Source organism: Parasteatoda tepidariorum, chromosome 9 (genome assembly GCF_043381705.1).
Source record: "Parasteatoda tepidariorum isolate YZ-2023 chromosome 9, CAS_Ptep_4.0, whole genome shotgun sequence".
NCBI lineage: Eukaryota > Metazoa > Arthropoda > Arachnida > Araneae > Theridiidae > Parasteatoda > Parasteatoda tepidariorum.
Window position 1 is genome coordinate 61,080,506 of NC_092212.1, and position 6,145 is coordinate 61,086,650.

The 6,145-nt window shown below is 28.7% G+C and overlaps 1 protein-coding gene across 3 annotated transcripts in view; it reads left to right on the forward strand.

The window, feature by feature from the left end:
- Nucleotides 1-6,145, forward strand: part of LOC107455230 (uncharacterized) — a 27,040-nt gene that overhangs the window by 10,941 nt on the left and 9,954 nt on the right. The window contains exon 1 of one of the 3 annotated variants that reach the window (XM_043056248.2): nt 4,883-5,102. The exons of the other annotated variants lie outside the window; for them this stretch is intronic. The gene's annotated coding sequence lies outside the window, so the exon portion shown is untranslated. Of the gene's footprint in view, nt 1-4,882; nt 5,103-6,145 lie in introns of those variants that run through there. 3 annotated transcript variants of the gene reach the window in all.

Here is a 6,145-nt window from a genome sequence, read left to right on the forward strand (position 1 = left end):
TTATTAAAATAAAATACAAATTAAATAATATGTATATTTGTTTATAATTATTCTTTCATGTCATGCTTTCAGTTAAATTTTAATCTGGGTCATTTTTTGTACACATTTTTACAAAATTGAAATAACATCAGTGTAGAGCCTGATTTTTATTAAACTGATGTCTGATTAAATTAACTGAGGATTTTGCGTATTAAACTGATTTTTCAATATAGTATTCGGTGAAAAAAGTAGTGTTTTAAGTTTAAAGCAAACCTGCAAATTCTCCGGTTTTAGGACTAAGTCTAAGGCACCGCAAGGGTGAAAGTATGTCTTAGCTCAGAACCCCATGGATAGATGGCACCACCACACATTCATGAGGCCACTTCCTAAATTTAAACACAGATCTGAAGGGGAAGGAGATTTTCTATAGGTCTCACTACCCATTGATCTGCTCAGCAACCTTCTATAGGACTTTCGATTCTACAGATTTTATGAGCAGAGATATTCCATGTACTTACGAAGACAAGAATTGAATTCTGACCGTACTGGGCTACCATGGCACAGAAATTACTTATTAGATAAAAAGAAATCTATTTGAAAAATTTTCATGCAACATTGACAGAAATAACTCAAAAAGCCATTTATCTTTTAATTTTTTAAATATTATTTTTTTTTTAAATCAATGTAAAAATTTTTCAAAATAAATATAGAAAAAAATTATGCGACAAAGAGTTTCAATTATGTGACTAAATATTCTTTCACAGGTCACATCTGTGTGAGGAATGATTAATACTGCCAGCTCTAATTTAACCACCATACTGTAGGTATTACTTTTTCTGTATTGACTTTACATCTTTTTGCATCGATTCTATCAACAACAACAAAAAGCTTCTGTACTGAAATATCTTTATAATATAAAGCACAAAACTGAGCATCTAGAATATCAAAAAGTGAACTTTGTCCTCTTTTTTTTAAAAACGTATAAAAACGATAAAATTAAAAAAAAAAATAGTGCTAGAAAAAGAAACAATTGAAACATACGTTTTGTTAATACAGTGCTTTGTATATGTTTAGTTAAAAGCATTATTTGACTTTTCTGTTTTTGGTCTATCAGGCATTTTTATGTATTACGAAGGTTCTAAAAAGGAATTAATTATAAGATAAATACACTTGGGCTAAAAAACTGCTGATATAGAAAAGTTTAAGAAAGTATGCAAACTCTGCACTTAACCTCAGATCCATACACTTCTTAAGAAAAAGGCCTGAGTTTGGACACTTAAGAGAATCTTCCTGACTTAATTCGTAGCATCTAATGGTTGGAATGCTGGGCTTGTCCAAGTATTTTTAGAAACAACAGACAGTAGTTTCTGTGATGAGATGAATCAAACAGAAGAGTAATTTCCTAAAACAAATTTTAAGCACTTAAAATTAAATATATAGTCAAATGTTACTTTACTTAAACTTTAATATTTTTTATTTCCAATCTTTGTATTGCTTTACTAAAATTAAATATTTTTTTAGTTTAGTATAGTTTTATTTGAACTATTTTTATTCTTCCTAAGCAAGGCATATAGTCTCAAAACCAGCTTAACTTGTTTACAGAAAAAGAAAATCCTTTCATCCAGGCCAGGAAGAATGAGGAACCATTATCAAAAATACTTGGTCCTATTGTTACTTAAATTTTTTTAATAGAATCAACTGGTTTTTCTCCGAATTGATTTCTAATCATAATTTGGGTGGAAAAAAATCAATATTACTTGCTACATAAAATCAATATTACTATGGACATATTGCCCCAAAAATTTTTTTTTGACAACACGTTAAATTGAAGATATCTTATGTTATAATATTTTTAAATCTATTTTTTTCGTCTGCGAAATTATGTTATCATCCATAATTTAAAACAAATGTTTCATGAAGTGTTTTTTAAATATGCAAATCTCAACGATAGTTAATCTCAGTTAATGCTAGTGCTATGATTTTTTTTCACTGTATTTGAGCAAGGAGATACATTTTTAAAGGGACAGAAAAATTAGAGAGCCAAGTGGGTGAAGTTTCTGAAATTTTAGTGTTAGGTTTTAACATTATATGTTGAGTCTAAGAGAGAAAAAATTGTTAAAAATTGTTATTAATTGTTATGTTATTGATATCATACCTTTATTTCATGTCCGCTAAATTTGCATTAACAAAATCTATATATCCCTCATACTACTTTTCACATGATAGCGTTTACACTCGTTTCATTACAATTTACTTCCAAAGGACAGGTCTTGTAAGGTTATTTTACGACTGTTTCAATATAAGTGCACGTGAGAGGCTCTTCCTCTCTGATTGTCATTATTACCTTCATCCACCTTGCCCTGTGAAATTAAATCAATGTTGTATAGGTCTCCCAGTGAACTGTTCATAAAGAACGGTTCCCAGTAGAACACTGAAGTCAAGCATCACTGGCTGCGGTCAGTAAGTGGATGGGTGACCACTTTGAACGGCCTACGTAGGGACCAATCTTTTTCCAGGGATTAGCATAAGTTGTTAACCTTAATAAAATGTTTTTCCGAATCTTATTGTCTTAGAGAACTCAAGTATTTATTTTGAACTTAGGCATGAAGTTAGGGGAGACATCATTGAAAGATTTTCAAGTTATCTAATTTAATCTTTTATGGAATAATGCCACCATGTAAGCGGCATAGCACTTTTATTTGTTGTGCTACAAAAACCATTTTTTTAAATCATATTTTTGTCATGTTCACAATTTAGTTGCATAATTATAATTGATATTATAATTTTATCCAATGGCAATTAAGCTTAAAATACTTTCGGATGATGAAGTGTTCATTTTATATAAATTTATAGGTTACACATTTGGAAGGTATGCAGAAAATGTGTTCTAAATTATATGTGTCATAAATGAAACGTAAACCTTTTATAAATTGAAAAAATATTTTAATAAAATAAACTTATTTTTGAATTTTTTTCTTCATATTTTTAGCATCAGATGTTTAGCATCAGATTTCTTCATATTTTTAGCATTCGTATAAATAATCCTTCACTTATCTATTTAACTATGTCTGACATGTTTGTAGTTATAAATACAAAGATGTACTTTTTTTTACCTAAATATTTTATTACATTTTAAGTCCCATTGTATTATTAGGCTTATTGTCTACGCTTTGATCTTATTTGAAACCGAGTTAAAAGAAAAAAGCCATTGTAAAAAATATCTTACTTTCTCAGATAATAATGTTATATGCATAAATAGGTAGAAGTCAAAATTTTTACTTTACTTACAACTTGCCATAATGTCTGAGCCACAGTGGCTCAGGGGATAAGGAATTCAGACCCCAATGAGGTCACCCAGGTTCGAATCCCAGTGGTGCTGATTAATATGAATTCTGCAACTGGCTTGCACTGACCCCAGTATTGGTGTAAAATATCCTCAAGGGTAGATGTATCATGGCTTTAAATCTTCTTGCCGTTGGGTTAACCGTGGGAGAATTTTGTGGTTTTCCTCTCCATGTAACACAAAGGCAGGTCCACCATTATTTTTCTTGTTGCAGAATGCAACAAGAAATAAAAATTTGACCATTTTGCAGTGGTCTAGTTACTAATATAGTTTCTGTTACACATAAGTTTTTTTTTTTTTTTTTAATTGTGTCTCTAGTTTTCAGCTAATTAAATGATGAAATTAGAATATCAAGCTATTTTCTCGAAGGTTTGATTTTAACATTTAAATTAATAGTTTAAATTAACATTTTAATTAGTGAATCAAAAGAGGGAGTGAGAAAAAGATATCTAATAAATTTATTGTGTTGGGGATATGGAGAATGTGACGAAATAAATTTAAAATTTGTTAACATGAGTAAATTAATTATTATTGTTTTTAAATAGCTAAAACAGACCCCATGTAAATGAAGAAATTCGCTGTATCTTTTTCCATTTTACTCTTTGAGCAATAAAGCTATATAAATTGTTCTCTGATGCACTGTGATTTAAATATAAGATCGACAAGTTCTTTTAAATTTCAGCGGTTTATTCTTTAATAATGATTGAAAAGTTTTTGAATTAGAAATAGGTATAACACATTTTGCATTTTGTTAATTTCAGTATTTTTGCGTCGAAAAATGTAAATTGGTTGAATAATTATCGAGGAATTAAAATTCGAAGCAAAACATTTATTATCATTATTAATTTTAAATTGTATTTTCTCGAAAACTATTCGACCGATTTACTTTGATTTTTGGTCAACCAAAAATCACAACAGAAACATCGTCGAAAAATAAAGTTCTTTTTTCGGTTTTAATTAGACACTTGTAACAGAATTGACCTCTAATCGAAATTTACACCACTTTTCGAGAAGAAAACAATCTTTAATTTTTTTTCTTTAAGAAAAGTAAATATTTGCCACACCTAAAATGATTAAGTTGAGAAACACGAAGCAATATACTTTTATCATCGTTTTAAAATTCCCTCACGTTTTTTGTTTTAAGTGTGACAAAAATAAAATTATTATCTTATCAGTCTTCATAAAAAATTGTTTTCATAGAAATTTTATTTTTGAACAACAGAAAAAATAAAAAATTAAAATCACAAACTATTACAAAAGTAAACATTTAGTATCGTTTGCTCTAATCAGCGTACTTTTTCTACCTTTAAACAACGTAGTTTTTTTAATGAAATAATACAAATTAAACTCTTTGGGTAATACTTCGTTTTCCAAACTTAAATTTTTTTAATACAAAACAAACAATTACAAGTTTTTTTTTTTCCACTGAAAATGTATAATTTGAACGAAAAATCGAAGATGACAGACGATATCTATTGACTACCCAGTTACGATGTACGTGACAAATTTCTTAAATAAATTCTAAGAAAAAAAGCAACCAAACAGCTAAAAATTGGAATGCGTCATCATTTTAGAGGAGGTCAACAGTGACCGCTAATCTAATTGGATGAACTGATAAATTTTATGCGGGAAAGATTTAGTGAGTAAACGGTAGACGCGACGTGATATAGTGGTTATTTTAAGTACCTATCAGTTTTCTTTGTTAGTTAAAAGGATCCGTTGCTTTTCCTTGATAAATAAACCAATAAGGATTAATTATTAAAGACGTGGTTTTGATTTAGTAAGTATAGTTTGTCTTTTAGTGCAAGATTTAGAATACTATTTTGGGCAAACTTTGAGTTATGCTCTTAAAAATTCGGGGTCAAAACTGATTTTTTTTTTCTCCATAAACCTTGTGGTCCATTGAGCAATAGAAAGAAAAGAGGGCTGCAGTGTTTTTGTAGTAATTTTTGAACTCTGCCTTCTTAAGAGGATGCCATTTCTGAAGAGGAGACAAATTAACCTCGCAAATTCTTTTTCTCCTTCGTTACTGATTTAAAATTTAAAGTGTAGAAAAGGTGAATTAAGACAAACCTAGAGTAAGCTATGAAGTTTCAAATACTGAGAATAAAATTTTGAAATATACGAATGAAAATAAAATATGAGAAGATAACTTTGGATTACGCAACGGTTTGGATTACGCAAGTTATCTTCGAATAATTTGTTTGCATTTTAATATTTTGAAGTATTTTTTTCAGCAACTGAAATTTCATGACTTATTCTATGTATGACTATAAACTTACTTTTTCTTTCTTTTAAATTAGTAATGAAGGATGAAGAGAATTCGCGACGAAAATTTTATTCCGCTGTATGGCGTCCTCTTAAGCAGTCAAACTAGTAGAATGAAAGAATAAAGAACAAGTACTCGTAGAATGTAGTTTCTGGAGGAGGAAAACAAAACTATTTAGATTGAATGGGAAAAAAAATTCATTCCATAGATACGTATTCATAAAAATTTTAATGTATATTTTAAATTCACTTTTATGCTACTTAAATTTTTAGCGCGTAAATAGAAAAGTTTGTAAATGGAATAATTTGAAAAAATTTATTTTTTCCAGCAAACTATTAAATGTAAGCAAAATATTAAAATTTTTAATGCAACTATTTAATTAATAAAAAATAATTTAAAAAATAATGCTAGTAATATAGTAACAGATTCAGAGCTTTATTTCTGTTGTTCCCTAGCACAACATACTTAGTTTGTGCCCAGCGAAGATTTTATATAAATATAATTATTATTTGATCTTTAATATGCCTAATTTGGTTAAACCGCAGATTCATTTT